Source organism: Pelodiscus sinensis, chromosome 1, assembly GCF_049634645.1.
Source record: "Pelodiscus sinensis isolate JC-2024 chromosome 1, ASM4963464v1, whole genome shotgun sequence".
Taxonomy (NCBI): Eukaryota; Metazoa; Chordata; order Testudines; family Trionychidae; genus Pelodiscus; species Pelodiscus sinensis.
The window spans coordinates 56185956-56209540 of NC_134711.1; the positions used below are offsets into that span (position 1 = coordinate 56185956).

General features: G+C 43.2%; 2 long non-coding RNA genes across 5 annotated transcripts in view; one reads left to right on the forward strand and one right to left on the reverse strand.

The window, feature by feature from the left end:
- The window catches only part of LOC106732242 (uncharacterized), a 54404-nt gene extending 30908 nt beyond the window's left edge, over positions 1-23496 (reverse strand). The window contains exons 1-3 of one of the 2 annotated variants that reach the window (XR_012904336.1): positions 22909-23496; positions 20815-20877; positions 16730-16906 (exon numbers count right to left, since the gene is read on the reverse strand). This is a non-coding gene — a long non-coding RNA (uncharacterized LOC106732242). Of the gene's footprint in view, positions 1-16729; positions 16907-20814; positions 20878-22667 lie in introns of both variants that reach the window. The other variant, XR_012904335.1, reaches the window with a different exon arrangement.
- Positions 1-23585, forward strand: part of LOC112546339 (uncharacterized) — a 76382-nt gene that overhangs the window by 31252 nt on the left and 21545 nt on the right. For 2 of the 3 annotated variants that reach the window (XR_012904341.1, XR_012904343.1), the window contains exon 3: positions 16797-16884. This is a non-coding gene — a long non-coding RNA (uncharacterized LOC112546339). Of the gene's footprint in view, positions 1-16796; positions 16885-20173; positions 20258-23585 lie in introns of all 3 variants that reach the window. The other variant, XR_012904345.1, reaches the window with a different exon arrangement.

The window sequence follows — 23585 nt, forward strand, 5'->3', positions numbered from 1 at the left end:
TTTTGACTTGGTAGCATTTTACATCCTTTTTGCATGTGCTTTCCACAGATGTATATGACTGCATAAGGAGTCAGGCAGTAGAGCCCAAAGGCGTTAATCACGTGTTAGCATTTGTGGCTCCATGAGGTAGTAACACTGGAACCTCTGTTTAACTAGACACTTTAAAAGGGATAGTTGGATAAAACAATGCCAAAAACATTGTGCTGTACAAGAGCATTGCTCCCCGCCCTTTTTTTGTTTTAAGTCTGTCTCATTAGCTGGTGCATTAATATACATTGTGCAAAATTTGTATTCAACAGCACAGATTTCTACAACTGTGCTTATGAAAAATGTCAAGGTTAGGCCAGGTTGCTACTATGCTTTCTCCAATAATGGTCATAATAGCCTGGGAGCTGATCTGAAGCAGTGATCATTCAGCAGTAAAAGCCAAGACAGTCACAGTAGTATGAACTGTGGTTCAAACTTCAAGATCTGTTTGCTGTTATTTGAATGCTTGTCATAAGACTCAAATCACAACCAGTAATTTCCATTACAGCTGTTAGAGCTGGTCAGAAATGGGGATGTCTATGGGGAAACTTTAGCTTTTTTCTTTCATATTAAAAAAACCTTGGTAACTGAAATTTTTGGACGAAAAATGCTGGAAATCTAATTTATTTAGTTTTTGGTTTTCTGATGGAAATTAATTTTTTGGAAGACTAGACTTTATGAAATTGTTCATTTAGTAAAAAAAAACAAAACAGTTTTCTGGCACAAAAAAAGTTAAACGAGAAACTTTTAACCTGCTGTAACCATTATTATTTAAAGATAAGTGTGGCCTATTATTTATGTGCAATTTGTCCGTATGCTACTACACCAGAGTAACTACCGTATTTTCCGGCGTATAAGGCGACTGGGCGTATAAGACGACCCCCTAATTTTTTAGTTAAAAGATAGGGTTTCGTCTTATACCCCAGCGCCCCTCCGCCTCCTTTGCTCCCGGTGTCCCTGGTCTGCTGGAGACGGTCCCCAGCAGACCAGAGGCACCGGGAGCAAAGCCGCAGCAGCGGCGGGGTCCCGCGCCTCTGAGGCTTTGCCAGAGCAAAGCCTCAGAAGCGCGGCACCCCGCCGCCGCTTCGGCTTTGCTCCCGGTGCCCCTGGTCTGCTGGGGACCATCTCCAGCAGACCAGGGACACCGGGAGCAAAGCCTCTGAGGACGCCCTGGCAGCGGGACAGCCCCGGCGCGCCTGGGCTGCCCCGCTGCCGGAGCCCCTCTGCGGCTTTGCAAAGCCTCGGGGGAAGCCGGCGGCGGGGCATCCCAGGCTCCGGCGGTGGGGCAGCTCAGGCGCGCCTGGGATGCCCCGTCGCCAGCTTCCCCCGAGGCTTTGCAAAGCCGCATACCCGGCGTATAAGACGACCCCCGATTTTGGGGGGATGTTTTTTAACATCAAAAGTCGTCTTATATGCCAGAAAATACGGTAGCCTGATCTTTGGTATCGCTGCCCCAAATAACTGGTTCCTCCCACACACTGTTATACTGGGAAGTCCAAGATAATATTTCTGTGAGCACAACTACACAGCTGGGCTAAAGCTGAAATAAGACGCGCAACTTGAGCTACGGCAGTTTAAGTTGAAAGCTACACAGCAGGAAGTCCAAGAAGGAACACTTTTCCTCCAACTCCCCTACTCCCTGTAAAATGAGGGTTACAGGAGTCAGAGTAAGAAGTACTCCAGTTTGCCATTATTTTGACATTATGTTGACATACCTGCTTGCTGTGTAAACACAGACTATGTTATTTTGGAATAACGTCACTTATTCTGAAATAATGCTGCTGTGTAGACATAGCCTGAGTATGCTATGGATAGTAACATGCATATCCTCCTTGCCAACTCATCTGGCTTCTCTGATTTTATAATGGTGCTTCTGCTGATTTGAAGCAGGAAAGGCTCTAATGTCCAAACAATGAGCACATTCTTTTTTTTTTTTTTTTTTTTTTTGGTGTGGTGCTGTGAGACATATGTATGCTGTTCTTGGAGCTATAAAATATCCAGGGCTATCTTCCCTTATCCACTAATGTAAGCAGAATTTAACCTGGGCAAGCCTACTGATTCCTGAGTAATCAAATGCTGTTTTCAATATTATTTTATGCAACAAGTCCCTCAGAAATGTAAAATCCAAGTGAAATTCCAGGGTGGGGACCACATGGAATAAATTCTGAGGGAACCATGCTGTGACATTTGCATCCTGAGCCTCCACCAGTGTTTTAAGATTGCATAGCTCTAAGGACATCTGCTGATTTCTTCTCTCTGCACTGTTGTGGGTGGCTGCAAATCTCCTCCCCACAAAGAGGGCAATCCTAGTGATCCTCCACATGATCAACCTCATGGAGTTTCCAGTGCAACCAATCCCTTTCTGGGATCTTTTTTCCCCCAGAAAAGACCAGTACTGCCCAATGAAAAGAGGGTAGGCTCTATATTGGCAATCAGTGAAAGATGAAATTCTAGACAATTTAGGGAAGTAGTTTTCAAAGATTATTAGAGAAAAAATGCCAATTTCTGGATCTTGGACACCAGCTGATAGTATTTCCCCTGAAATAAATCCCTATAACAGGAGTGACAGTGGCTCTTTAAAACAGCTGGGCCAGTGGTCTGGTGGTTTCTCTGTCCACTCATGCTTGGCCAATTAATTTGGCTTTAGAAAGGGCACCTGTGCTCTAGGTGAGACCTGTCAGGCAGAGATCTGGTGAGTCAGGGCCTGGCTCAAATAGAAGAAGAGCAGGCGATTGTGCATTTGTTTACACTGCACCCTTTCCTCGAAATAGCTTATTTCAAAATTTGGTGTTGTCTACACAGCACAAGATTTCAAAATAAAGTGCTATTCCAAAATGTCCCTTAATTGTCATGGAACGAGGTTTACAGGGATGTCAGAATAGCAAGCCCATTATATTTGAAAATAACAGGCACACTCAAAAGATGCAGAATAGCTATTTTCAGATACTTCTGGTATCCTGAAATAGCTCTGCAGTGCAGATGTAGCCTACGGGTATGTCTAAACTACATGGATCTGTCGACGGAGCCATGTAGATTTGTTTACTCGGCAAAGGGAAATGAAGCCGCGATTTAAATAATTGCGGCTTCATATAAATCAAAATGGCCGCCGCACTGTGCCGATCAGCTGATTGTTGGCACAGCGTGGCAGTCTAGACGGGGATCTGCCGACCCCAGAACCCTTCGTCATCAGATTCTGTAAGCCTCATTTCACGAGGCATAAGAGATCTGCCGACGAAGGGTTCTGGGGTCGGCAGATCCCTGTCTAGACTGCCGCACTGTGCTGACAATCAGCTGATCGGCACAGCATGGTGGCCATTTTGATTTAAATGAAGCCACGATTAAATTTCCCTTTGCCATCCTGACTAATCTACATGGCTTTGTCGACGTAGCCATGTAGTTTAGACACACCCTAAATGTTTGGGAGCAGGAAGAAGGCTGAAGGCAGGACAGAAGCTAGAGGAATTTGCTGGTTGATTTCCTCCAAGATAGAGAGCTTGAGTCAAGGGCTGAAAATAGAAGAAGCAAAGAAACTTACTTGTTGATATCTGTAGTCCCAGAATGCTGGAGCCTGAGGGAGAGTGAGGTTTTCTTTCTTGGTAAGGAGGTACCTAGTCACGAGGCTGTGGCTGTTCCCAATGGTGTGGTGCTTCGTAATTGCGGTTGGAAGGGCTGGAGTGACAGAGCCAGGCTTGAAGTGGACTGACAGAACCTGAGCATGGATGAAGAGTTCCACGAGGAGTTCCATGAGGAGTACCGGTAGTTCGAATTAGAGATCCTAATTAGAACTACCTACTCCGTGCCGGGTGTAGCCCGGACATTTAAAAATGGCGGTGCCCGGGAAGATGCACATCAAGCCTGGGATATTTAAATCCTGGGCTTCATTTGCAACTTCGAATGCCTACATTAGCCACCCTAGTTCGAACTAGGGGGCTAGTGTAGACATACCCAGACAGACATTCCAAGTGTGCCCCCTGCTTGGGAGAAGCACACATTCCTCAGAAGTGCTCCCACTGCCACAATCTTAAGGCTCATGCCAGAAAAGTCAAGGACCTTAAACTAGAATAAATCCCTTTGCAGAAGTCTCTCTGCCAATCATCTCACCGGGGACTGTGAGAATTAGCGTTTTGCTAATTCGAACTAGCATGTCCACACAGAGTGGACCCTGAACCGGGGTTAAGGATGGCCGGAAGCAGTGCCGGCAGGGCATCAGAGGAGGACTTAGAGCGTGGAGATGCTGCCTCAGGCTAGCCGAGGGCTGTGCTTAAAGGGACCCGACCTCCACCCCTGACAGACAGTTCTCAGGGGTGCCCCACTTGCAAAGCAGTCCTGTCTTGGAGTGCCCAGAGTACCCACACTGGGCACATCACAGCACTCGGCCATCAGACCGGCTGCACTTGCCGCAGGCTACCATCTGGGGAGAGGGGGCAATTGGGGGGCTGCAGGAGAGCTTCCACCCCCAGAAGCCCGCAGAGCCAGCCCAGTCCTCCCCATCGGGGGCTCGTACCCCATTCCTCCCTCACCTCCTTCCACTTACTCTTCCCTAGTCCCCCTTCGTGATGTACAAAATAAAGAAAACGTGTGGTCATAAATAGAATCTCTCTTTATTGAACAAAACTCAGGGAGACTGGGAAAAGGAGGTGGGAGAGGGGAGGGCAACTACAATGATCAGAGGTTTGGAACAGGTCCCATATGAGGAGAGGCTAAAGAGACTGGGACTTTTCAGTTTAGAAAAGAAGAGACTGAGGGGGGATAGGATAGAGGTCTATAAAAGCATGAGTGGGGTGGAGAGGGTGCATCAAGAAAAGTTCTTCATTAGTTCCCATAATAGAAGGACTAGAGGACACCAAAGGAAAGGAATGGGTAGCAGACTTCAAACTAGTAACAGAAAGTTGTTGTTCACAAAGTAGAGTCAACCTGTGGAACTCCTTGCTGCAGGAGGCTGTGAAGGCTAGAACTAGAACAGAGTTTAAAGAGAAGTGAGATAAAGTCATGGAGGTTGGGTCCATGGAGTGGTATTAGCCAGGGGGTAGGAGTGGTGTCCCTGCCCAAAGTTTGTGGAAGGCTGGAGAGGGATGGCACGAGACAAATGGCTTGGTCACTGTCTTCGGTCCATCCCCTCCAGAGTCCCTAGTGTTGGCCACTGTCGACAGACAGGCTACTGGGCTAGATGGACCTTTGGTCTGACCCAGTATGGCCATTGTAAGCTCAGGGCTCAGGGTCGGGGGTCTCAGTGGACCACCTTGATTTTCATGCACACCTGCTCCTGGGTGGCCGGGCTGGCAGCTCTCCTGCCCTAGACGGCCGCTTTCCTGTGCCTAGTGCGGAGGTCGTTGACAAGGTCCACGATGTCCGCACTAGACCAGGCGGGTGCCCGCCTCTTGCGGTCCCGGGCCAGGTCCCGAGAGCCGCCAGCCTGGTCCCGGGAAGAGGCGGAGGGCTGGGTGGCAGCGGGTGGCTGGCTCGAGCCGTGCCAGGTGCAGGGTCTGCTGGCTGGGTGCTGGCAGGCTTGCACCTGGCACGGGCACCGTAGCCAGCCCGTGCCCCTTTAAGAGCTCCGGGGCCGGGAGGGGGGCAGTAGAGTTTCCCTGGTGTTGGCCAGAGTGGCCACCAGGGAAAGCTGGGGAGGGCTAGCCTCCCACTAGATCGAATTAAGGGGCTACACACCCCTTAATTCAAACTAGTAAGTTCGAACTAGGCTTAGTCCTCGTGGAATGAGGTTTACCTAGTTCGAACTAAGCGCTCCGCTAGTTCGAATTAAGTTCGAACTAGCGGAGCACTAATGTAGCGCCTATGAAAGTTAATTCGAACTAACAGCTGTTAGTTCGAATTAACTTTGTAGTGTAGACATATCCCAAGACAGGACTGCTTTGCTGTCCCTCATCGAGGTAGACAAGCAAGCGGGGAACCCTGAGAACTGTCTGTCCAGGGTGGGGGGTCGGGTCCCTTTAAGCACAGCCCTTGGCTAGCCTGAGGCAGCAGCTCCATACTCTTAAGTCCTAACCTGATGCCCTGCCAGCACTGGTTCCAGCCAGCCTTAACTTCGGTTCAGGGTCCACTCAATGTGGACATGCTAGTTCAAATTAGCAAAACGCTAATTCGAATTAGTTTTTAGGTCTAGATGCACTAGTTCGAATTAACTAATTCGAATTAAGTTAGTTCGAATTAGTGCTGTAGTGTAGACATACCCTAACTCTCTGCACATAATTAGTATTGACAGTGGTACAGCTGAGTACCTATGAATTGGCAGGATCTAAATCCAAAGAGCCTAAGTATGCAGTATGGGTACCTCTAAATCCAAAGAGCCTAAGTATGCAGTATGGGTACCTCTAAATCCAAAGACCCTAAGTATGCAGGCTCACAAAAGGATGGCAGAGATAAGATTGCCCCTCCTACCACAGCACTGACTGCAGAAGCTAAACAGAAGCCAGTACCTCTGCAGCACCTCAGCTTTTGGTGCCATCTTCTGGCTCTTTAGCATATAGCACAGAGACACTGGCACCAAAGCTTGCTTTATCCTTCTTCAGCACAGTCATCTTTGACAACAATATTCCCATCACTGCAACAATTTCCGACGCTGCAGCAACTACCACCAATGCCATCTTCAACCTTGAGACTTCCTGGAACATAGCAGTCTATCAGACACAAGAACTTGGTAGTTGCTAGAGCACCAGTATCACCACTTCTTAGTACTGACTGTGACCCACATTCCAGAGGAGCCAACAGAGGTCACTCAATTAGGATGAAATGCAAAGAATGGGGAAACCAGGCCCCCAAGTAGGTGACTATTCCAATACTTAGATTTACCAAACCAGTACAAAACAGCCTCTATGATACCTTATTGGTTATCCTGATGCCAACAACACAGTTCCCATCAAGCAACCCAACTTAGGCCTCCATCCAGACTCCCAAGTCACATAAAGTTCTACCAATCCCCAAGGATCAGACACAATACCTCCCAGGTTAATGAATATTTCAGATCTTACCCCAAATACTTATCTCCTTAAGACTGTCAACTGATGGGCTGATCATACCACTGAGCCCACCACATTGTTCTGCTGAGGTAGAAGCTCTGGTCTCATTCATCAAAGGCACAGAGCTGGGGTAACAGCCAGCAAAGTAACACAGACAGTGAACCAATTCAGCTTTGGGAGATATGCACAGGTGACAATTATTTACACTGGGTTTGATAATAAAGAAAAGTGATTTTGTTAAGTATAAAAAGTGGGATTTAAGTTGCTAGTAATGACAGACAGATCAAAGTACATTACTAAGTCAAAATAAACAAAATATGCTAGCTAAGCCTAATGCTCTAAGACAAATGGTTACAAATAATAATTTCTCTCTCTAGTCTCTATTTCAAGTAAAAAAATTTTAGGCCAGATCTTTTCTTGACATAGAAAAGCTTCTCCCTTGCTAGAGATCTTTTCTTTCCAGGTTCTTTCATGTGCCCTCTTGAGGTGGGGAGCAGTTTGTAAAGCCAGCTGAAGATAATACTTTTTTGCTTCCCATCCCATAAATACAATTTCCTTAAGATTGGGAGTCTTTGTTCAATTCTCTGTTTGCTATCCCACCCTGGAAGAGGCTTATAGGAAAAGATCATTACCGTGAACATTGGGCCCTTAAGTACCACTAATGGTTTTCACTAAGGGTATGTCTACACAGCAGCATCATTTAGGAATAACTGATGTTATTTTGAAATAACATAGTGCACATCTACACAGCAAGCCATTATTTCAAAATAATGTTGAGATGAAGGACTTCTTATTCCAACTCCTGTAACCCTCATTTCACAAGAAGTAAGGGAAGTTGAAGGAAGAGTGCTCAACTTCCTTCAACCTCCTGCTGTGTAAACAGCACCAAAAGCTGCATTAAGCCAGTTTGACTTCAGCTATGCAATTGACGTAGCTGAAGTTACATATCTTAATTTGACTTTTGCCGTGTAGTGTAGATGTGCCCTAAATGACTTAAAGTAATAAACAGGTTTGTACTTTATATTTCTAACTTCACGTACAAGAAAGATATAAGCACACAAATAGAATATACACATTCTGGGAAGTACAAGATCTTGAATGATAGGTTACTTGCCTGTTTTTCCTAAAACATATCTGAGTTATGCATATTCATATTCAAAAACATATTTCCATAAAAATATGGGGGCACAGTGTCACACTCACATATTGCACACAGTTTCTAGGCATTACACAAAGAAGGAAGTCTACTGGCTAAGCTGCCTACAAAATTAGGCTATGACTACGCTACGAGTTTTTTCTGGGTTACTGGAAAAACTCCACCGCGTCCAGGGAATGTGTCTGCTCTTCTGCTTTTTTTTTTTTTTTTTTTTTGCAGAAGAGCAGACGTGGTTTTTTGGAAGTCTTGTCTTCCTTATTCCATGAGGAAGAAGGGCTCTTCTGAAAGAGGAGGTTTTTCCAAAATTTGTACCAATGTAGATGGGCCAAATTTCAGAAAAGACTCTTCCGACAAAACTATCGGAAAAAGGTACGCAAATTGCAAGTGCAATTTGCGTACCTTTTCCCAATAAATCATTGTAGTCTAGACATAGCCTCAGAAGATCTTCTGCCACAATAAGAACAACATAACTCCCCCAGGGACTTCTGAACATGTTTGAAATGATTAGAAAAAGATGGGTGGGGGAAGGTGACTAAGACTACTTATCTGGTGGATTTACTAGCTGTTCTATACAGTTCAGGTATGAGAACAGTTACAATTGCAAGTTAAGTCTGTATATCTTATTTTGGCTTCAGTTGTGTTACATCAAATGCACAGTTCCCTCCAGCAATGACACAGCAAATACCATCTGCCAAGGGAACTGTATTGACAGCCCAGTGTCGGGAACAAAGTGTGCTGTACAGGGGTAGGATCTCTTAATCAACAGAGCTCTTGGAAGATGTGTTTCTCAGATTACACCCTCCGTTATATCTTTATGTTGTGGCAACCTGTAGCAAAAATCAAACAAGCACCTTCCAACTTATATAACACACAGCAGCTTGTAGTGATTGCTTATGTGAAACTAAATTCAGACAGCTATGCTCGCTGTTTGTATATATGCCACTTGTCTCTATGCATATCACTCCATCTTCTAAGTGTCAGAATCTAATACATGAAAATTAAAAATGTAATGTCAACTAAATGTCCTACAGTCTTTATACTGATTCCTTTGTACTCCCATATCTCTTCTTAAAATCGTTTTTACAAATAGATTTATTGTATAAATATGTTTTGCATTTCCCACTCTCAATGTAATTATGGACAGTTACTTTTTCTGTGTTCATTTATAATTTACCTTTATTGATTCTGCTTACTACATCCTTTACCTTCATAACATCTGCCTGTAATCCTATTCACTGTGCCTTGAATTAGATCCCTTCAAAACGTAGATTAATGGTTGTAAACAAAGTGGCAACCCCTTGAACAATTGTTTAATTTACCCATATTTTTGTATATTTAATTAAAACATAAAAAGTCAAAGTATTAAAGAAGCATTTAAAATCCCTTTATACTATACATCATTTAAAAATTGCTAGTTCTGCAGAATTGTATGTGACTTTATAGTAAATGCCTCTTCTGCCTCTATTATTTCATCTTTTGTTTTTTATGTTAATTTTATGTATTACATTTATCGCACATTAACTGATTACACAACTATGCTGATCATGCTAACAGCGCTGGCTTTGGGAAGAGAGGCACTTAGCAATTTCTCTTGTGTAGTAGGGTACGGCCACACAGCAACATTATTTTGAAATAACTAGTGTTATTTCGAAATAACTTAGTCCACATCTACATAGCAGGCAGTTATTTTGAAATAATGTCGAAATCCTGTCAAGCTGGAGGACTTCTTACTCTGACTCCTGTAACCGTCATTATAGAAGGAGTCAGGGAAGTTGGAGGAAGAGTGCTCTATTTCAAAATAAATGCTGTGTAGACGCTCCCAATTTCAAAATAATCTATTTAGAAATAAACTACACAATTGACTTAGCTCAATTTGCATAGCTTATTTTGAGTTAAGTCCTGCTGCATAGATGCACCCATGCAGACTAGTTCTGGGGTAAAATCCTGATTCACTGAAGTCAGTAGCAAAATTCCCATTGACTTAAAGAAGAGGAGTGAAATCCTTACCCTGTTGGCACCCTTGCTATGTAATAACACTTGCTTTGTCAATATATGTTTTGCCACTCTAACTATAACGTAGTTTAAACAGAAACTTATTTCTAGTGTAGGTGCAGGTGTATTGGTATAAAAGTGCCTATACTGATTCATAGGCTCCAAGGTCAGAAAGAACCACTCTGTTCATTTAGGCTATGTCTAGACTGCAGGCTTCTTTCGAAAGAGCCTCTTTCAAAAGATCGCGTCTAGACTGCAGGCGGATCTTTCGAAAGAGAAATCCGCTTTTTCGAAAGAGAGCACCCAGCGAGTCTGGATGCTCTCTTTTGAAGACGGCCTCTTTACATTGAAGAACGCCTTCTTTCGAAAGAGGAACTTTCAAAAGAAGGCGTTCTTCCTCGTGAAATGAGGTTTACCGCCATCGAAAGAAAAGCCACGTTCTTTCGAAATAATTTCGAAAGAACGCGGCTTGAGTCTGGACGCAGGGGAAGTTTTTTCGGGAAAAGGCTACTTTTCCCGAAAAAACCCCTGAGTCTGGACACGGCCTTAGTCACATGGGCCATGGAATGCCTCTGAAATAATGCCTAGAGCATATCTTTTAGACAATGATCCAATCTTGATTTTAAAAATTACACTTTATTTCCAGACTGAACTGTCTAGCTTCAGCTTGCAGCCATTAGATCCCATTACACCTTTCTCTGCTAGATTGAAGAGCACATGATCAAATATTTGTTCCCCATGTGAACATAAGAAAATAGGAATGGCCATGTTGGGTCAGACCATAGGTCCATCTAGGCCAGTATCCTGTCTTTTGATAGTGGCCAATGCCAGGTGCTCCCGAGTGAATGAATAGATTGGGTAATTATCTATCTCCTGTCACCCATTCCCAGCTTCTGGCAAACAGAATTTAGGGACACCATCCCTGCCCATCCTAGGTTATTGCTATTAATGTATCTATGAACAATCTTGTCTTATAGTCTTGGCCTTCTCAACAACCTTTGACAAACAGTTCCACAGGTTGACTGTGCGTTGTGTGAAAAACATGAGTGTTTATAGACTGTAATCAACTCTTCTCTTTACTTACTCTTTCTTTCAGTTAAACAGATTGAGCTCCTAGGCTGTGTCTAGACTGGCAAGTTTTTCCATAAAAACATCTGCTTTTGCGGAAAAACTTGCCAGCTGTCTACACTGGCCACTTGAATTTCCGCAAAAGCACTGACGATCTCATGTAAGATTGTCAGTGCTTTTGCGGAAATACTATGCTGCTCCCATTTGGGCTAAACTCTTTTTCCGAAAAACTTTTGCACAAAAGGGCCAGTATAGACAGCAAAGATTTGTTTTCTGCAAAAAAGCCCTGATCGTGAAAATGACGATCGGGGATTTTTTGCGGAAAAGCGCGTCTAGATTGGCCACGGACGCTTTTCCGCAAAAAGTGCTTTTGCGGAAAAGTGTCCTGCCAATCTAGACGCGCTTTTCCAAAAATGCTTTTAATGGAAAACCTTTCCGTTAAAAGCATTTCCGGAAAATCATGCCAGTGTAGACGTAGCCCTAGTGTCTACAATTATGAGGCATGTTTCTGAATCCTTTAATCATTCTTGTGGCTCTTCTCTGAACCTCCTCCAATTTTACAACATCCTCCTTGAACCGCAGACACCAGAACTGAATGCCGTATTCCAGCAGAGGTCGCCTCAGTGCCAAATGCTGAAGTAAATTAATCTCTTTACTTCTGCTTAAGGCTACAGGGTCACTCTGGCAGCTCATGTTCAGCTGATTATCCACCCTTACTCTTAAAATCTCTTTCAGAGTTACTGCTTTACAGGATAGAGTCCCACATACGATAAGTGTGACCTGCGTTCTTTGTCCTATATACATTTAGCCATGTTAAAACACACATTGTTTGCTTGTGCCCAATGCCCATCTTACTAAGCCATCCAGATCTATAGGTTATTGCGGTTTTGTACAAATGCCTGAGACAGTTAATCCATACATTTTGTAAGTGCAGCTCAGCACCAGTTCTTACCTTCTTCTGAGGTACAAAATGTGAAATTCTGTAATGATTTTTGTAATGTAATGATTTTTTGGGGGGGAGGGGACAAATGCTTACAAAAGACTAGGGAAGGGTTGAAGCCACCAAACTTATTAATTTGTGACTTAATTATATTTGTATCTATTGTAGTTCTTCAACTGTGCATCAATCCTTTGTGCTACTTATCAAGATAATCAAAACTGAAAGGTTCCTGTTAGCCCACTTTTTGGACTCGCTAAGAAATAAAATGTATTATTATCATAGTGTCCAAGAGTCCTAATCATGGACCGGGACCCATTATGCCAGGTGCTTCACAAATACAAAGCAAAAAGATGACGCCTGCTCCAGAGAGGTTATTGTGAGTTTATAAGACAAGAGACAAAGAGACAACAGATAGATACAGACAGATGGGAGAATACAAGGAAACAAGTTGTCACATTAAGGCTGTGTCAAAACTACACGGTTCTTCCGGAAAAAGATACGCAAATTGCAGTTTGCAATTTGCGTAGCTTTTTCCACTAATTTTTTGGAAGAGGCTTTTCCAACATTTGGCCTGTCTATACTGGGCCAAATGTTGGAAAACCCTTTTTTGGAACATCCCTTCTTCTTCGTAAAACAAGGTTTACAGGGATACTGAGGGATACTGAAGAAATATGTCGGCTCTTCCGAAAAAAATTTCAGAAGAGCAAATGCATTCCTTGGACATGGCAGAGTTTTTCTGGGATACCTTTGGAAAACTCTGCAGTCTAGACGTATCCTAAGCCACAGTCTTGTGTTGGCATTGGTGAGCCTCCCTTCTCCAGCATGAGCTCTGCAAGGAAATGTACCCAAAGAACTGGGCCATCCTTATGCTGCCAGACTGCAAGAACTCCTGCTGTGCCTGGCAGTAGGCTGAGAGTGGAGGGAAGTGGGGAGTGATTTCCCCTTGCTCGGGTGCAACAACACAGAGACAGGCACAGGCTAGAGCTATGTAGAGCTATGTAGTCATGTAATCAGATAGGCTATTTCTTTAACTTTGTACAGAAATTTGTAATCTTAGAATTAATCCCTTTATTTTCTCTGGATACACTATGAGAAATAAATTTTTAAGACCAGCTCTTAAAGTTATTTGCTTAAACCCTGGAAATGTTATTTCTGTCAAATAACACTGGTTTGACTATGAATGTGAGCAGTCAGCTGGGGAACCAGCACAACATCAACAGCTTTTACAGAGAACCTTCTGTAGCAGTGAAGTGAGAGAGGTAAGAAGCAAGACGCTGTGTTGTCCAGTAGCACCAGTGATTTTCCCAGGATGACAACCCATACTGACACCTTGCTGTTCTTCAGGAGTTGCTGTTTTGGTTGGTCAGTACCCTGGCACCAACTGCAGAGATTGTATCGGCAACATCATGATTAGTTTAAATTGGCTTTGGATGATAGTAGGGTCTGTGCCAAGTCTATGAAAATGGAAGCCATAGCAGGGACAGCCAGTGACCATTTATCGTCTCTCTGGTGATTCTGATCTATTTTAATTGTTTTGAGGTGCTCTGTTCTAGTCTGGTAGTCTCTGACCATGGCTGAGCTGCAGAGTACATAGAGCTGCACAGATACAGCACGTGAAAAAGAATGACATATTGTAATGACAAGTTTGTGTTTCTAAGTTGTGCTGATATGTAATGAAATTATCCCTGTCCAGACAATATGGGGAGATACTCTGCTATGAACTAATAGACAGCTTTATTAAGTGTTTAGGACACATCCAAATATACTTGGTCCCTAGGTCAAGAGAGCACAGGCAAGCTTAATTCTCTTTCACTTTTGTGATGATGGTAATATAAACACAGTCTGAAGAATGGACTTTTTTAGTGTAATTGTAGCTTGTGAATGATTTGAAATGAAAAAAAAAATCACTGATGACTGTGCTCAGCTATTAGACAGTAGCTCATATGTTCCCCTCTGTTCCATAGAGCATTTGGGCACAAATCATACTGCAGCGGGGTTTGAGGAAGTGGTATGCTGTGAGGAGGGGGAGGAGAGAATGTGGTCCCAGGGCACTGCATAGCTGCCACCTTCTGTAGAACAGTTGTTATGTGGCTACAATTTGTGCAGCTGGTGGAGATGTGAGGGAGCAGTTGAAAACCTTCCATTCAGTTCAGGGGGAGTTGTAGTGTTGCCTTACTTGTTTTGTACTCAGTCTTATAATGTCCAGTTTCCTCCTTGAAATCTGGGTTCCCAAGTCTGCTCCTGCAAAAGATTGTTGTTACTCCTGATGAAAGCACTGTGTTCTGCCACCAAGTACAGAACAAGTATTTTAGTGGTCCAAAGCCTCTACAGATATAAAACTGTGTCGCTGAGGATCTGGCCTGATGTTTATAAAAATCGGCATTTTTCAAGTAAACGTAAGAGAAGGTATTTAGTGCTTGATCCAATGCCCGTTTAATTCAGTGGAAAGGATCCCACTGCTTTCATTGGACATTGGATTGTATCCTACATATTGTTTTAAAGACATTGTATTTCTCGTATTAAAGAACCAGCTTGAAAGTGAAAAAATAAGAGGCAAGTGCACCCCACATTGGTAGCAACCGCACTTTGTTATCATTTGGTGTGTATTTGGAGAACTCGGTCCTGCTTCCAGTGGGAGGGGTAGCGAAATATTTCTCACAAAAGAGCTGGCTGTGGAGCCTTGGCAACCCCCGGGCTGGCTGAAAGCCAGAGCCTGGTGGTCAGGAGCAGAAGAATCACCTCAGGGAGAGAGCAGCAAGGTTGGGGAGGGAGCAGATTGTGTTGTAGGGTCCCTGGCTGGAGTAGTAGATGGGCCTGTATTCCCCTACCAGCTAGTAATAGAGTGACATTGCATGGACAGTGCGTCTGGTGAGACTCTGTACCTTGAAAGGGGAAATGACACAGTGACTTGGGGCTTGAGAGTTGAGTCATGAAGAGGAAGCTTCTGGAACAAAAGAAGTGCTGCAGAGTGAGAGGAAGGACAATGGGTTGAGAAATTGCAAGCGGTTGAGTTGGACTTGGAAGAGCACTAATTCCCAGCAGGTGTTACCTGCACTGAGTGAGCCTTGTGACAGGCATGTAGAGCTTGCAAGTCTGAATTTTCAAGTTTATTATGCAGCCAGTAAAATATGTTGCTATTTAGAATGACTAATGTTGTAATAATCACAGATCCCTGCAATAGCGAATGGGATTTTAGAATTTCCTAGTAACTTATCTTTGCATATATTTTTGCATGGCAAAGTTAAAGCTAGCTTACAGATGGAATTAGGGGCTACCTCTAGACTGCAGGCTTCTTTTGGAAGAAGCTTTTCTGGAAGAGATCTTCCAAAAAAAAACTTCTTCCGAAAGAGCGTCCACACTGCCAAAGCGCATAGAAAAAGTGATCTGCTTTTTCGAAAAATAGCATCCACATTGAATGGATGCTATCTCGCATTTTAGCTGTGATTACTATGGGCAGAGTGGCCACCAGGGCACTTGTGCTTTTTCCTCTTTCTTCTTCTTTTGAAATAACTCCCTCTTCCCTGTCCACACAGGCTTTTTTCCAAAAGAGCTCTTTCAGAAAAAGGCTTCTTCCTCGTAGAAAGAGATTTATTAATGTTGGAAAAACCCCTCTGTTCTTTCAGGTGTTTTTTGGAAGAATGTGATTGCAGTGTGGACGTAAGTGACATTTTTTTGGGGAAAAATGGCCGTTTTTCAACAGCCCCTCCGCCCTGCTGTAGTGTAGACATAGCCAAGGTGGCATTGGAATGGACATGGAAAAATTAGGAAGCAGTGAAGGTCAGGAAGGAGCCTTTAGGGCAAGGTGTTCATTTTTAGGGTTATGAATTGTTTTATAAAAGTATAGAAGTTTATAGTGTTATTTTTCAAGTGTATGGTCAAAACAGTTTTTGAAACACTCATCTTTAAACCTTACTTTGAGAATGAATACACACATTCACCACTGAAATGACGACAAGCTTTGGGGTGAAAGGTGAGCAACAACCAGCACATTTCATAATATACAGCAATTGTGGGATGGGAAAGTTTGACCAAAGACAACTATTAAAATCTATTACTAAGTTCCCACTTCTCTTTTTCCCCCCCTGTAATAATCAGAGGCCTAATCTTTCACCATTGAAATGACTTTGTCAGAACATCAATCAGCTGATATATATCAACATCGCTCTATTGACTTATCTGGAGCCATGCCTATTTACCCCAACTAAATATCTTTTTTCTGTTGACATCCATCAGAATTGGGATGGCCCCCAAAAGGCTTCCTTTCTGTGTAACTTTGCAGTTAGGAGTTCCTTTCTGATTCATTCATAACAATAGGTGAATGAATCTTCTTTTTGCCTGACTCTTCAAACTCCACCTCTCAGAGAGGCCTGATCCCCCAAATTAGGACTGATCACTTATGATTGCACCAGAAATTACACTAATCACTTTTAAAGGGGTAAACCAATGGAATTTGTTAACAAGGCAGTAGAATAAAAATAGAATAGCTTGGTAGTTCAAATAAGTACAAGCAGACTTAAAATCTAGATCAAAATATAAAAACGGGGTTCAAATAATATAAAAAAGTTGGAATGTTACTCAATCTGTTGAAAATGGCTGAAATCTGGATGGACATAGATAACTCAGGAACCCTCTTGTCTCTCAGGGAGCCAGGATCAGGAACTTGAGAACCACGCCACCACGGTGTCAGGAACTCATTGACTGGAACAGGCAAGCTTTCTCTGATGGAACAGGTAGGTGGTAGGTGTCTTCTCTCTACAATCACGCAAACAAACACAGGCTGTCTCAGTGTTCCGTCTTGCTGTTTACCCTTCTCTTTAATCAACTTCTGCCAACTGCCCTGGAATGTGGGCCAACATTCCTTTAAATTTGTCCAATCAAAATTAGCCTACCTCTGGTATCCTGGAAAAACCCCATAGTGTAGACATAGCCTGTGAAAGGTAAGCATTCTAAACACACTAGAGCCAACATTAACTATAGGGACATGATGGCTTTCTTGAGTAAGTAGATGGGATTGGCTGGTAACAATCTTTTAACACCCGTTTTGTTACTACAGGCCCAGTAATATTTACATAGGTTTTGGGTACCGCCAAAACACTAGTGACCTCCCTTACCCCGAACAAACATGTTGGGTACCAGGTTCCTGTGTCATTAGATCTTACATTTATATACACACTTCCATGACACTTAACATGAAAGGTAACTTTACTTTTATCACAAAATCTGTTTACATTAGTGTGTTTCTGGGAACAAAACTTAGTGTAATTTTGGCATTTCATGTTGAATACATATTGAAAAGATGGAATATACAAATAAGCACTAAAATGATTAAGTGTGTATCTAAAACCCATTGTGCTGTTGACATTGATTATTCCAATATGCACTTTAGTAAGGAGATTAAATTGATAGAAGAGCAGTTTGCTGTCTCCAATACTTCTATTCTATTGGAACAACTTTCCAGAAAATGAACATTGAACTGTCATATACAGCTGATGGCAAATTTCTGAACAAAGGAAAGTTGCTATTCCTTAGTCATCATAAAAAGTAGCCTTATGAGGTTCATCATTTGCTGTATAGTCCATTAAAGACTTATTGCTGATCTCTTCTTTCTACATTGAATAGCAATAACCATTCTTCTTGTAAATGAATTTGAATTATCAATATGTTGTTACTCCCCTTAACAGTATATTTGGTAAGGCTCAGAATCAGAGTTTGAATAATCACCATATTGGTGGGTCTGTCACATTCAGTATTGCAACCATAGTTACCACCTGGGCTGCCTGGGCTGATTATGGAATAACTATCTCTTTCTTGTAGCACCTTGTAAGTCTTCACTTGAAGGGCTTCATGCCCTGTGCCAGGCTTACCCTGGTGTTAGTGGCAGCTACCATGTATGACCCACACATCATCCTCAGGCTCTTCAGCATGCTCATATGAAGTCTTCAAGTTGAATGGTGATTCTAACTTATTAGGGTTTTTGAACAGCAATGGAAACTCATGCTTCCCCCTGTGAATCAGTAGCTCATAAAGGATCACTGAATGAGTGTGTGTCCTATTCATGTTGATGTCTCTTTTTAAAAGATTTTTGATGTCTTTTTTTAAAGTCCAATCAGTAAATCAAGGGTTTGACAAACTACTACTGTTGATTGATTCTGATAGTACATACAGAATAGGTGTGTGAATAGTTTTTAATACAATGCAGGGGAGATATACTTATCAGGTATTCCCAGTGCCTCAATTCTGATGTTAATACAGCACTTCTTTTTAAAAACAGCAAAAATATCATTTTTCAGTTTTGCTTATCAATTTTGCTTAATGCCCTTGCTCCAGAGGTGACTGGTTTTGGTTCCACATTGTTGTCCTGCATCAAAACTGTGCTTGGTCCCTTCTCTGTCATTACTAATTGGAGTTGAAAGGGTTTGCTGGGTTAAGCATATGTCCATGCCAGCGTCTGGACAAGGACTTGCTTCAGGTGGAAAAATGCATCCTTCTCCTTTTTGCACTTAGTCCCTTCCTGGCCCTTTCTCAACAAAACATAAAGTTGCACAGCTTCAGAATACTCCTCAATGAAAATCCAGTGAGGCCCAGAAATTATTCAAATCCAACATGTCTTTCAGGGAGGGCAATCTGCAAATTAATTGACCTATTTGCATCTAGTCAGTGCCCGCCCATATATGCCCCATTCTATTCTGAGGTATGTTACTTTTTGTTGCAGCATCTGAGCTTTGGTGGAAGTAATAATAAAGATGGTTTCTTATACTTTATTTAAGACAGCATTCAGGATTTCTAAATTTTCCTTCCTAATTACAGTTGCAATTAAGATGTTATCCACATCATTTATAATTTTTAGGTCAGGGGCCCAGGCATAAGAGGTTCTTACATTTTGAACTTGTGACACAGTGAAGGCACATTATGGTACCTGCAGGGTACTCTGCTCATAGTAAGTTAATGGTTACCATAATGTGAAGGCAAACATAGATCTTACACCTGGCTGTAATGGGATAGAAAAGAAAGCTTTTGATAAGTCTAGACCAGTGAACTATTCTGGACCTGCAGCAATGGCCACCATCATTTCACGGAACATCACTACTACTGGGGTTAGCCATGGTTTGACTTGATTCAGTTCTCTGTAACCAATTGTTAACCTCCAGGTCACTGTAATAAAGAGGTTTCTGGGACACCACTGAGAGAGTCAAATCAGGGTGAATTTCTTAGAGATAGGGCTATAAGAGATCCTCCGGAATAGGGCTTTATTCCGGAGGATCGGGCCAGTCTAGACGCTTTTTTTCCGGCTTTTCCCCAAGCCGGAAAAAAGTGGCGGACATATTTATTTAAATCCGCGGGGGATATTTAAATCCCCTGCGGATTTCCCTATTCCCACTTTCAAAATTAGCATGCCCCTTCCAAAAAAGGGGCCAGTGTAGACGTAGCCTTCTAGTCACCGCACTGGCTAGCAAGAAGTCATACAAGCAATCCCCTTAGACACTCTAGCTTTCCTGTGACACTGCCAATACCACTCCTTATACAGATGAAAGGTTATGAAAACCAGTCTCACCAAATCCAGATAGGTTCTTCCAGTCCCAACGGACCAGCCACATTCCTCAGATCTTACCCCAAAGACCACACTGTGCAAAACCTTTAGAATTGAAAATCTAAAGGTTTATTAATAAAAAGAAAGAAAAGATTGAGAGTAAAATTGTTAAAGGAATCAAATTACATACACCAATTGCAAAGTTCTTGGTGCAGGCTCATAGCAGAGATGGAATGATCTACTGTGTTAAAACAAGTCTCTGGAATACATTCTCTGTTAGGTAGTCCTTACAGTCTTCCGTTCACAGCAGCGCTCCTTCGTAAGTGATTAGCAGTATTGAAGACAGGAATGAAAACAAAATGGAGGCGCTTTCAAGGCCCTTTTTGCACCATTGCTCATGTGGAGGGAATTCCATTGTTCTAGCTGTGTGAAAATATGTCCCACGATGGAGTTTGTCACATGAGCAACTCACCAATCCATACGCAATTCAGTCCTTTTTAGAGGCAGCTATTGCTTACGTGCTGGTCTGAACATTCACAGCAAAGTTCATCAGACGTGGATTGGCACCACCTGAGGTACATTGTCAGTGAAGTGATAACTGCTTTCACAGCATGGTTTGAAATAATCTAATTTCAGTTGCATTGTTGTGATATTCCTGATTTCTTATTGATTCATTTGGACCAGAGCTGATGTATAACTCATGCATTCGGGACTGTGTTTCTTCTCTTTTGCTCACTAGCTCCATTAATGACATACTTCATAGAAGCAATCTTCTTTTTTTTGCCAGTGGCTTGGGAAGGCCTCACACTGCAGTTCAAAAGCTTCCTGAATTCTATCCTCTAAATCCCTGATTGTTATAGTGCTCTGGTTGACTGATCCCAACATTATTTTTATGTTGGCTGAGAGTCTTTAGACAAATGTCTCCTTGAATTCAGGCATATCACTAGGTCCTCCATAGGTACCTGCACAATACACAGCTGCCCCAAATTTAGTGGTGCCCTAGGCAACTGCATACTGCACATGCCTAGAGCCACCACCACTTGTTTGGGACAGCAAGGTGTGGGCAGCACTGGCTCCAGCATCCAGCCTCATCCCTCAAAGCCCTCACAGACTGCACCCAACCACCACTCACCCACTTCGCCTTGCTGGGACCCAGAATAGCACCATGTCTTCTGAAGGAGGGACCTGCACAGAGCTGGGAGGGAAAAGGTAGGAGGTGAGCATGAGGCTGGGAGGGCAGCCCTGGGTAGCAATTAGGAGCCTGGGTGTGGGGCTGGCGACAGCTGGGAACCAACATGAAATGTGGGAGTGTTGCAGCACCACACAGATCGCTTGCCTATGCCTCTCTGCCCTGCTCCTTCTCCCACAAACCCGAGGAACCCAGTATTTTCCCCATTGCATTAGCCTGGTCAGGACCATATGGTTTTGTCTCATATCTGGTCTCAAACTATCAGTTGGGACAGTAACTGAACACAGTTGTGGTAATGGGCACTTTTGTCTTCTCTTCTATTTAATCAGAAACCTAACTCCACTCAAGACTGAGGAGCAGAGTTTTGAGTCTACATTTTCTTTATCTCCCACAGGTTTAAACAATGATCAGAATCAGAGCTCTCAGAGTTATATCCTTTTAGAGGATTTATGTTTAAAGCAGTTATCATTCCCTGAGCTCTTTTAAACTTTTAAACAATTACCCAACAACCTCTCATGTTCTTAACCTCCTTAACCAATTTCCTTACAGCAAACTGGGATTCTTCCATTCTTTTTACCAAAATAGTTTTCTTTGTCCTTCTAACACACATTTGGTTCCTGGATATTTTTTACCGGACAGGAGACAAAAATACCAGACTGTCCAGGTGAATACTGGACACCTGGCAACCCTACTTCACAGCTCAGGCTGCACATGCTAGTGTCTGCCACTGCTCTAGCTCGGGTCCAAGTAAGAAAGCTGCTGAGCAGCTGTCAGCACTTCCTACACTCAAGGTGGGAAACCTTTAAACTGAGCAGATTATAACAATCAAACCCAGGAGAGAACTATGACTGTCAGAGGTCCTGCCAGGGTGTCTACCAGTAGAACTAAAGAAAAGGACCCCCACTTCCTAGACATGTCTGATCCCCCAAATTAGCATCTGTCACCTATGGTTGCAACAGAAATGACACTAATCAGTCTTAAAGGGGTAAATCTATGGGATTTATTAGCCAGGCAAGATAATGAAAACTTTTGTCTACACTTGATAGTTTAGACAAGCACAAGCAGGCCTAAAGCCAAGACTCAACTAGAAATCAAATGGACTCAAATAATATTTTTAAAAATCAATCATTTAAGCAAGAAACAGATTACAGATTTGAACATGAACGCTCCCAGGAGAAAATGAAGAAAACCATTTAGAAAGAATGATTACCTTTGAAACTATACTACTTTTTTATTTATTGCTTCCAAACCCCCTTGCCTTCATATTTGTGGAGAACAGCATACAATTAGAGGCAAAAAAGTGTTCTGGAGCTACAAATATTCTTTGTATGTTAATGGGCATTCCAGAACATTTGTGCAGTTTAGTAGTAATGCTTACTGGACAAGGGCTGTTACTGTAGTGGCCTAGGATAACAAGAGCTTAATAGTTAGCTTTGCTGTAGTGAGACATGCAGGAGCCAGTAGCTTCCTGAGAGTGTATGTCAAAGGGATAACTTTTTAGATTTTGTTCCTAAATTTAGATCTTAAAGGAATCCCAGAAGTTCTGCAAATGTGGAATGTTGTTGTTAGAGATGGCTGAATGAGTCTTTGAGGTATGAGAGTTACTCCAAATTAAACTCCCTTATACTCTGTGGGCCAAAAAACAGGAGTGAGGTGAAGTTTGGGCGGGGGAAGAGATAAGTTGCATGTTACCCAGCAAGGAGTGAACAGTAAAGGAATCTAAGTGAATCTAATTTGATGCAACATTCATGTTGAGAGATGGGGCTGCTGGAGAGGTAGAAGTAGGTATGTATTACCTGAGCTTAAGGTTTATCTTGATTTGCCTCTGAACTTGGCCCCAATCTCTTGATTTTGGCTGCATATGGAAAAGGCTTGTGGCTACTCCTTGCTTCTCCCCTGTTTTACATACTGTTGCCCTTCCTCACTTTGAATACTTCCCTAAGCTCTCCGCAGCTGTGGTGATCTTCAGCCAGATGAATCTTCAAGAAACTTGTTCCCTAAAATCTTCTTATATCTTAAGGTAGAACAAGGACTTACACTCTGGTCTTCTACATCCCAGATGACTGTCCTAACAACCAGGCTATTGGCTATGCTGAAGTGGGTCTTCTTAAATCCATTTTTGTGAAATTTTTCCAAAGGATGGTTTCATTATGCAGTGGAATGAAAAAAATCAATGCATCAAAATATGTAGTGTAGTGCTCTTTGTTATTTCAGAATAACTGTCACGGTCCAGCCCCGTGTCCGGGTACAATGCCCTGTTGTTCCTCATGTCTGACCCACTCCAGTTATGCTGCGTGGTAATTCCCCACTCTTATTTACCCCTACGGGGCTACAGGTAATGGGAGGCCTACTGCCGCTCACCATATCAAGGCTGCCTGCCAGCGGCAGAGGGGGGGATCCGGGCCAACCCACACTCCCAGACCCCAGCTCAGGCCCCTAACACTGGGAACAGCGCTCCTGGTGGTAACAGGTGGGAACTTTCCCCTTAAACGCACCTGCTCACAGGCTCCACCACCCCACCCTGGGCTGTCTTCCACCCTGCCACCAGTGCCCTTCCTGGCCCTCCTTACAAAAGCGGACGGGGGGGAGGGGGAGGGGAGGGGAGGGAAGAACCCGGTTCCCTTGCCTCCCAGGAGTACAGCTATCCCCTGCCTTTGCTTCCCAGCCCCCCTTCTGAGCTTTCTGTCCCACCTTTATCCACCCCTGCCGGTGCT